The sequence below is a fragment of the Chenopodium album genome, chromosome 27 (assembly GCF_948465745.1).
Source record: "Chenopodium album chromosome 27, dcCheAlbu1.1, whole genome shotgun sequence".
In the NCBI taxonomy this organism is placed as follows: domain Eukaryota; kingdom Viridiplantae; phylum Streptophyta; class Magnoliopsida; order Caryophyllales; family Amaranthaceae; genus Chenopodium; species Chenopodium album.
The window spans coordinates 11,534,336-11,544,787 of NC_137860.1; positions in this window are offsets into that span (position 1 = coordinate 11,534,336).

Genomic DNA, 10,452 nt, shown 5'->3' on the forward strand with positions numbered 1-10,452 from the left:
CTCTTCATCATTATCATGGTTTATTTTTCAGAGTGATTGATCATTTATTGCTATTTTGAGTGGAGAAGCATGTATAGTCATAGGAAGCCCTTGATAGTTCAACCTAATCATTTGATGAAGTGAGGATGGTATTGCACCAAGCTTATGTATCCAAGGACTTCCAAGTAGAAGGTTGAATGTAGGTTTTATGTCCATAACATGGAATTCAACCATCTTTTGAATTGGACCTGTGGTAATTTGGTAACTTAACAGTTCCACACACCGATCTTCCACTAGTAGAAAAAAGCAAAAAAACATCGCCTAATGGCCACCGATTTTCAAAAACCGGTGGCAAAAATAGGGGAAAAATGGGCGGGATTTTGAGGGTTTAGTATTGCCACCGGTTCGGTTCGAACCGGTGGGAAAAATATTAATCCCACCGGTTCAAACCGGTGGTTTTTCGATTTAAAAAAAAAATAAAAAAAAAACCCGGCCTTTTCTTATAAAACCCACCCCCTTTTCCCAAACCCTAGCCCCTCAACCGTTTCCTCTCCTCCTTCCTCCTTCCTCCTTTCTCTCTCCTCCTCCTTCCTCCTTTCTCTCTCCTACTCCTCCTTCCTTCTCGTTCTCTGATCTCATGCACTCCGATCCCCTCCATCTGTTTGTCTCCATCAGTTCTCCTCCTCTTTCTCATCTCATTTGATCTCATCGATCTCCTTCTCGCCTCCAACTTCTCTTTCATTTCCACCACCACCAAGATCGACCACCGCCGCATCAAAACCACCACGAAGACATGCATGAGCACCACCGATTTTACCACCACCGCAACTATAATACCACGAACACATGCATGAGCAATACCAACTTTATTCGAGGTTAGGGTTTGATTTTAATCAATTTTAATTCGATTTTATTCGATTTCTTTTGGGTTTGTTTTTGGGCTTATTTTCTGATTTTATATGTGTTTTTAATTGATGCTATTCGATTTCTTCTGGGTTTTTTCTAGTTTTTCAATCGAATTTTTCTGGGTTTTTAAATCGAATTTTCTAAGTTTTAAAATTGGTTTTAATTCGATTTTTAATTCGATCTTGTTCTGGGTTTGCTTTTTTATGGGTTTTTCTTACATGCATAGTGTTCTGGGTTTTTTTTTGGGCTTTTAAATCGAATTTTTTCTGGGTTTTTCACTCAAAATCTCATTTTTCTTTGGTTTTCTGAAATTTTGTTGTTTTTTATGATGTGCGTGTTTGTTGATTTTTATCAAGTTTGGTAATTTTAGCAGTTCATTTGGTTTAATTGCAGAAATGAATGTGAATTTTTGTGGGAATTCATGTAATTTCTATGTAATCTGTTTTTTTTCCCCTAATTTCTTCGTCCAATTCCAGAAACCTTTCTTCTCTCCTCAAATCTAAGCGACAAAGATGCTGCAGAGCGCCATAACCAAGGGCCTTTCACTGCGCTCATCACAGTCTTCTTAAGGAGCGCATCATCTGCATCAATGGCCATTTTTTTTATTTATATTGTAATTTTATTTTTTAATTTATATGTTGTAATTGTTCAACAATATTGATTTATATTGCAAATTTTTTTTAATTATATGTTGTCATTTTTCGATTATATGGATTGATATTATTCGGTTTATATTTTGATGTTTATAATTTTTTTTTTGACTTAATTGTCCTATTACATTTCTCTTTGAAAAAAGACAAAAAAAAAAAACAATTATGTGTACATGTTATTGCCACCGGTTAACCGGTGGCAAAAATAATTAATACCAAAAAAAAAAAGCGCGAACCGAAAATTGCCACCGGTTAACCGGTGGCAATAAATAATATTACCACCGGTTAACCGGTGGCAATACCTCTTTTTGCCACCGGTTTTGAAACGGTGGCCTTTCTTGTGGTGATTGCCACCCCCCAAATGACCACCGGTTCAAAACCGGTGGCATAGGGGGGTTTTGAACCGGTGGCCAAATGATATTTTCGTCTAGTGTTCTCGAATTGTCATAGGCCCTAATGCTTTGTGTTGTTAATTGAAAATCTTTTTCTGGATTAAGGCCTAAGGAAGTTCTCGAAGAATTGCATGCGGAATATTGCGTCTCTCATATAGGCGGCAAAGTCTTAGCCGTCAGAGCCAGGCGGCAAGGTTTGGATCACTCTTGAGTCAGACACCAAGGAGATGGTGAAAAAATGTGACAAGTGCCAAAATTTTGGCAACCTGATTAATCGTCCGGCTACTGATCTGATGGCAATCCACAACCCAATCCCATTTGCTAAATGGGCCATGGACATTCTAGGTCCTTACACACTTACGCCAGGCAGAAAACGATATATCTTAGTGGCTGTGGATTACTTCACCAAGTGGGTGGAGGCAGAGGAAGTAAAGAATATCAAGACAAAGGATGACATCTCTTTTATTTGGAGAACAACATCACCCGGTTTGGGGTACCTATGTCTATCACAAATTTTTTTGCATCAGTCGGTCGTCCCCAAGCAAACGACCAAGTTGAAGCCTTCAACAAACTCATCTCAGACAGCATTAAAAAGAAAATTGAAAGAGCCAGTGGCTTATGGGTAGAGGAATTAATTCATGTTCTATGGGCCATTCCGACAACTGCTAAAGAGGCATTTGGCAAAACCCCATTTCTCATGGTATTCGGTGGTGAAGCCGTCTTGCCCATCGAGCATTATGAGCCGACTCTACGAGTCATGCTTTACGATGAAGAGGCAAACTAGGAGGTCATGCGGCTGGCATTGGACTCACTCCCGGAACGCAGGGAAATGCCGCCTTGCGTCATGAGATATACCGTCTGAGAATGACAAGAGCCTACAACAAGAAAGTACACAAGCGTCCTTTGAAAGTTGGGGACTTTGTGTTACGCAAATTGGAGGCAACCGGTAGGGCCATTGAGCTTGGAAAGCTAACTCCTAATTGGGAAGGCCCCCTATCAGATGTACGATGAAGTGAGAGATGGCACCTACCGCCTGGAGACCCTAGACGGCAGGCGACTGCCTAAAACTTGGAATGTAGACAACTTAAAAAAGTACAACTTCTGAGAGTTGTAAGTTTTTTGTAAATAAGAAGTATATCAATGAAAAAGTTGCTTTTTGTTTTCAATTATATTATTTCCTCTTCTTATTGCTTACCTCACATCGTCTGGGCAATGCACAGACGGCCTACTCCTACTTAATAAATGATTAAGCTAAGTTAAAAACTTAGTAGCTTAAACCAACGTCCAATTAACAAGCGGCCAATGATGGGAAGGAGAACGGTAGGTCGTTGGGCTACCACCCCACCCAATCAAACAAAATTTGTAACTCAACTAACCCCTATAAAGTGTAGTGGTAAGTCAAGGTCGAACCCAAAGGAATGGAGGTCGAATGCACGATGCCTAAGTTAAGCTACTCCAAAATCTAGTAGGGGTTTATGGTAGAAACTAGAGCTAAGCTAGGCAATGCAAAAGGCTAGTTCTAATTGAATGCTAAGGCACTAGGGGAATGGATCCACATGAATCAACGATGAAGTTCAATCAACTTGGGGAATTAACCAATCAAGTCAAGCAATGTGAGGGAAAACCGAAATTGCAACCAAGAGAGTACATCAAGCTATTCTCCTAGAGGTCTAATTAGCGTCAACTACATCAAACACTAGCTAGGAAACATCACAAAATATCTCAATCGAGTAAATGTAAGCCACAAATCAATGGTCCGTATCAATGTGAACTCACAATGCAATCTAGTGTGAATAACAAGGGTGATCAAGCCTAATCAAGCACACACATGCACAAAATCAATCAACCAATTTAATCACATTATCAACTCAATCAAGTTCCCCCAAATTAATCACAATTCATCATCAATACATGCTTCACCACTACCCTAGCAAATAAACTACTCACAATCCATAAAGAACATCAAAATCAAAGCTAAACTAATCATCATTCCCAACTTCATCAATTGAAATCAAATTGAAACCAACAAATTCAATCAAAATCAATCAAACTAACAATTAACCAAATCAAACAACAATACTAATGAAATCAAACATTGAATTGCATTAAAGAGTAAAGAATCCTTACAAACTTGATAGAAATCAAATCAAATGAAACAATCTTCAATCATCAATCATCAAACCCACACTTTCTCTCTCTAAAATCTAATCTAATCTAATTCTCTAATTGTCTAATTGTTTTTCTCTCTACCCAAAGATGGGTATTTATAAATACAAGGATTAAAAGAAAATAAAAGAGAAAAGAAAATAAAATAAAATAAAAGAGAAAAGGAAATAAAAATAAAAGGAAAGGAAAAGAAAAGAAAAGAAATAGAAATAAAAATAAGAAAAGAAAAGGAAGGGAAAAAGAAAAATAGAAAATAAAAGGGAAATTAAGAAATGAAAATTCCCCTCAAGCAGGGCTCGAAACTGAGCTTCAAGGATGGGAATTAATCCCATGTTTCGCACCCAAATCGAACCCAACTGAACGCTTCATCATCAATCAATGCTTCAACTCGAACCCAGCTATGTGCGGCCGTATTCTTTGAATGTGCGCCGGCACCTGTTGAGGTACAAATGAAGTCGGAGCTGTAGTGCTGTTGCCGGAGGTGATAGGTGGCGCAATTGTTGCGGAAGCTTGCTGGAGCTGCGCCGCTGCTTGGAGCTGCTTCAATTGTTGTTGTTGTGTGAGGTAGAAGGTGGAATTGGTGGCTGTTGATTGATGCGGGAGCTGCGGTGTTGCGTGGGAGGCTATGATGATTTGGGGGTTCGATTGGTGGCGGAAATAAAGGGGTATTGGTGGTGAGAATTGGAGGAGGTTGGTGGCTGATTGGTGGCGCAATTAATGGGCAGCAGGTGGTTAACTGGTGGCGTTGCGGTGGCGGTTAATTGAGGGAAGAAAGGTGGTTTGCGTGGTGGAGTTGTTGGTGTTGCGTTGCTGCAGTTGGAGTTGTTGCGGGACTTGATGTTGCTGCTACGTGGAGTCGGGGAACAGGGGAAATTGAAGCTGTTATGAAGCAGGGGAAAGCAGGGGAAGAGAAGGAGAAGTTCCTGCCTACTTTCATCACCATCATTATCATCACCATGATGGTGACAAGGACCAAAGTGTGCAGTAGCTACACCAATTTGGACTTTGGAACAAACACCTACAAAACACACATAAAACCGAGAGATAGAATAAAGTAAAATAAAACTAAAACCGACAAATAAAAGTAAAAGAAATAAAATGAAAATGAAAATAATAAAGGAAGGAAAATATAATAAAATGAAAATAAAATAAAGTAAAGAAAATGAAATGAAAATAAAATCAAATAAACTAAAGTAAAATAAAACTAAATCTATAAAATCTAGAATAAAGAGAAAACAACTAAAATAACGAAAATAAAAGAAATAAAAGAGAAAATACTAGCAAACCATAGAAATGCTCAAAAGCCGTAAAATAAGAGAAGAAAGATAGAATAGAGAGAGAAAACATAAATCCGAACATTTATTGAGCAAGAAAGCTATGAAAAGAGGATAAAAAGGACCTAAATTCCCATCAAATGTGTGCCATTTATGACACACATCAGCCAATGGCCAGAATATTAAACTAAGCACAAAAAGGCTTACTGGCTACTCAACCGATCTGGATAGAGACGTGAGGCCAATGGCCGAATGGTTGTACATTTTATAAATTCTCCTGCTCCAATGTGTAATATGGCGTCCGGCGACGGCCCTCCGGGTGTTATCGTCGCATAGGGCATTCTATCCTTTGCTCTACGAACGCATACAGACGGCAAAAATTGAACGACCCAATTGGTTAACTCATACCCGTCTGACCAGAATAATCTAAATAACGACTAAGTTTTCAAAAAACCAGATGTCCTAAGACATCAGCCGATAGCCGACTGAAGTTCTTACTTAGGTTATTTGTTCCAAAATTACTTGGGTTCCCCCAATGGGGCAAAGGAACACTATGTAATGGCTACTCCAATAACCCCAGACTGTCTTTTAGCGCCTGGGTAAGAGACTTGAAAACCTGCTTTAATGGACGGCTGTATACTTGGTTTGGGGCAATTACTATTGTGATTGATTGGCTTAAAAAGATCTCATACTCCTTAAAGTATTAAACGTTTCCAAGCCAATTAATCAATCTAACTTGAAACCAACCACACAGCCGCCCAGGGGCAATTACAGCCGGATTATTATTTGTCTCATGCTATTAATAAGTTATGCAAGTATATATGCAAAATTGAAAATGCAAAATTCAAACGCAAAATAAGCAAAACCGACTCAGTCAGCACATTCATTAATTAACCCAACCAAACGGCTGGGTAGAGTAATGTTAACCGGACCCCGTCTGGGAAGAAAAAAAATTGTCAAATTACACGACTCCATTGTCGATAAAACAACATAACTACTTGGCATGCATGCCGGAAAGAAACTAAGTTGGCATACTGCCGCAGAAATTATCATGGCTGAGGGGGAGGCACCGGCTCTATTGGCGTAGGTCCCTCCTGATCGTCATTCTTCTCCTCATCCTCTCTGTCAGAGGAAATATCAATTTCTTAACCAAGGACGGGCTGTTGAGGCTCATCATGCTCGAACCTAGCCCAGGCGTCGATCGACTCAGGCTCTGGCTTACCTTAATCTCTCAAGTATACAAGCTCTTTTGCATACTGGTAAGCCAAAGCCCAAATGTCGTACTCTTTCCCCTGATGCACGGCTTCCCATGCAATCCTCATCCGGGTGTCCGAGTCGGTCTCATTCTCAGCCACCAGGCGGTTCTGTTCCGCCTCAAGGGTGGTCGCGAAGTTCAGTTGCGCCTGGCCCGCCTCATCCTGCAGACGCTTGATGTTAGGCTTGAGATATTTGTTCTCCTTGGCAACGCCTTGGAGTTTCTGAAGGTCCGCCCGAGCCTTTTTTAGCTTAGTGTCAACATCACTGGCCTTCTGTTCAGCGGTCTTCAAGTCAGCCTCCAGCGTCTTGATCTGCTCCACCTGTGTCATCACCACGGCTTTAATTAGTCTCAAGTTCATTTATTGTACATTGATATTGTGCAACGTTGTCAGCGTCTCTGGCTGACTCATATGCTCTTTTCACCTCTTCCCGCTTGCGGGTGTAAGGCCGCTTGAGCCCATCAACCCTCAATAGAGCCTGTAAATGCAAATGGTATTAGACAAGCAGGCGGAACAATACTTGAAAGTTTTTAAAGAAAATGCTTTATCTCAGACAGGAAGGCCAAGATGCTCTAAGTTGAACATCTCTATCCTCGGAATGGCATCCTTTTCCCTCCTGGGGATAGCCGCAAGCATAACCTTCGCATGCGCCTACACGTCCGGCCATCGGGGGGATTGATCGGCATCATATTCAATAGAGGGTGAGTGAGCTACATAGGCGGCACCAAATTGTTCTCGGCTGTCCGAGGAAGATGTCTGTTGAGAGTGTGATTCACTCGCAGAGGCCACCCCATCTCAGGCGGTGTTTCAAAAGGGTTAGCCTTACCTTAAGCAGCCTGAGTGCAAAAGCCACCTACAGACACGCCAGGGCCCACAACAGATAGAGGATTGGCCAAATCCAAGCAGAGGTTGTCGCCAATCTTCAAGCTCTTCCCCCCGAGGTGCATCCGGCTCTTCCCAAAAGTATCTGGAGCCGTTTGAGCGGATGCACTCTTCTTGGACTTGTTTGGGGTAGATGCGTTGTCATCCCTATCCCGTTTGAGTATCTTCTCAAACGATTTGGGAACCTCCCCGCCCTGCAAAGCAGTTGCTTGTTAGGAAGGCATCTAGTAAAATAACTTAGCAAGTTTTACAAGGCAAAGAGCAAGACGGTTTACCTTAGCCTTTATCTAGGCAGCTTTCTTCTCTACAAGGTCCCACCTGATCTAGGAAGTGGATCGCTAGGGTGTCTTATCTTCAGGCAACATATCCAAAGCTTCTTCAGCAAAGAGAGCAAACCAATGGTTAGTTTATTGGGGCATGTAATTCGATACAACAGTACAATTGCAAAAACGTTGGATGAATAATAATGCACATACGTCTGGTAAACATCGTACTAAGCCCACAGGCGGACAAGAAGCATTCATCTCTAAACTAGGCGACCTTGGGAATCCAATTCTTGAGAGGGTTGTTTCGAGTCCGAAAAAGTCAGACTCAATTATTTTTTCAAAGTCCTTATCCGGAATTCGGGGGAGGGCAAAAATCTGACCCATGTACTTAGGTTTTTTATTGTAACGGCGGAGCTCGTAATTCTCACGCCTGCTGGGCGCAGACAACAGATAGAAGCGGTGCTTCCAGTCATCATATTTGGACACCTTGTCCAAAGTCATCATATATTTGGGGTAAGTGGTCAAGGTGTACCATGCCCTTGCCTGCGTTGCGACTGAGATAGTGCATTTGAGCATATGCTTCCCAGCCGGGATGTAGCCCTTGCATCTCATAGGCAGCAACATACCCCAAGATGTTGGCCTAGGGGTTTAGGGATAGTTGCCACACATCGAGGCCATAGCCTCACAAAATAGCCTTCACAGCCTCGTGAAGGGGAAACCAGAGTCAGGCTAAGAATGCCGCCTCATAACAACCAAAATAGGCGTTGGCATTCTCTTGGTCGTCTTTCCAAGCAACTGTACCCAGCTCAGGCGGCATCCTGATGCTGTATCCCTCCCTAAGGGGCTGCATGAGCTTGAAATTATCCAGATCCTTCTCTATGTTTTCCCGCTCTTTGGCAGAGACGTGAATCTTGAAGAGGTCATATTTCTCACTCCACTTCTTCCTCTCTTCCGCTTCGCTATCCTCAAGCGGGGACATTGGTTCATCACTGCTCTCTGAGCTAGAGGCGGAGCCATCTCCGTCTGTCTCAGAAGAATCCCCATTCTGCAAGCAAGACATAGAGGCGGCCTCTTCGTCATCTCCATGTTTGGATTCCTCTAAGATGGAGCTGTTAAGGGTTCGGGGTGCACCCGGGGGAGATTTCTTCTCCACAGCAGCCGGGTTTGTTCTTTCTGACAACTCTTCCCCTGAGCCATTTGCTTTGTCCGAGCCATTATGCCCTGCACAAACATAGAGACGGTCGGATTCGGAGAAGCATGAGGGTGGTCCCAACACCTAGAGGTAGCAGTCTCAGTCCTAGACTCAGACCGGCCGGATTCTAACGTAGGTCGTGCCGTGTGTGGTGGTGATGCATCCATTTATTGCAAGAAATATGTACAAATGGTAAAAACAAGAAAGAGCTGAGAGGGGCAGAGATGGTACCTTAAGATTTGAGATCTGAAGGTATCAGGCAATGTCTGGTTGTTACAAGCGGGTTCGAGCTCAGATGCTTGTGCTTAACACAGACGGATGGCAGAGTCTCTCTCTCTAAAAAGTTTATCTATCTAAAGTGTTTTGCAAACGTGCAAAATGAAAGGGGGTAAAGCCTATATATAGAGGGGTAAATACGGGGGCATTCCCGTAAATGATCAGTCGAAAAATGGCGGTAAAATTATCACCAATGGCCGTGTAACGCTTGTCACAGATGCCACGTCATGTGCCACGTCACGTCTATGAGGGGCAAATGTTTAGGGTAATTTTATCCCGTCACGTGGTCCAATAAGAGGGTGACACGTGTCACCCAAGAGTTAGGGACCAATCCCAGCCTGACACGTGGCACTCCGGGAAAATGGGAGAAATGGCGGCCTTCAAGGGCCCAAATCCCGAGAAAGCCGCAATGCGGCGCAGCGCACCAAAAGTTAGGTAAGAGTGCCTAATCAAGGGCACGCTTCCCAATAACCCTATAAATAGGGAGATTCCCCCAATTTGGGGGAACATTTGATCATTTATTACTACCCCACATTCTCTTATATTGAGAACACCTGATCTCGGAATCCGAGAAGATCCCACCTAAATTTCCGCACTTTCTTATTCTCCTTCCAGTACAACTTGATCATCGGAGGCGGAGCTCCAACCACCCGGAGTCTCCGTTGTTTTGCAGGTACAGGCCGCGTTCAACCATTCTTCGAGTCGTAACTCTCCCGAGGGACAAAAACACCCAAAACAGTACGTTTTGAGAGAAGGTCTTAATTTTGCACGAGCCTTTCCAGTCACATATCTTGAGGTGGAAACAGATGATGAGGTTGTTCGTTCTATGATTGATAGAGAGCCTATGCACCAGGAATTGGCAACTGTAGTTAATTACATTAGCAAATGTCTGAGGAATCATGAAATAACTATCACTCTAAGTCATATACCTAGAGAAAGGAATTCAGTTGCTCACTACTTGAGTCAGTTGGCATAGGCCATGTGCCCATGTGCCACATTATACTGTTCCACTAGTGTACATGTTGCTTATGAAGCTGATCTTGCTACTCTACAGGGTATTATATAGCTCCATGTAAAGCCCTAGCTTAGCCTTTTGTCATATTCATCGATGTAAAAACTATTTTTATGTTTCATGTTGCTTTAGTAGTTTGAACATGGTCCTTGGTTTGCATTTTGGGTTATTCAAATCAATGGACAATAGGTTGTAATATAT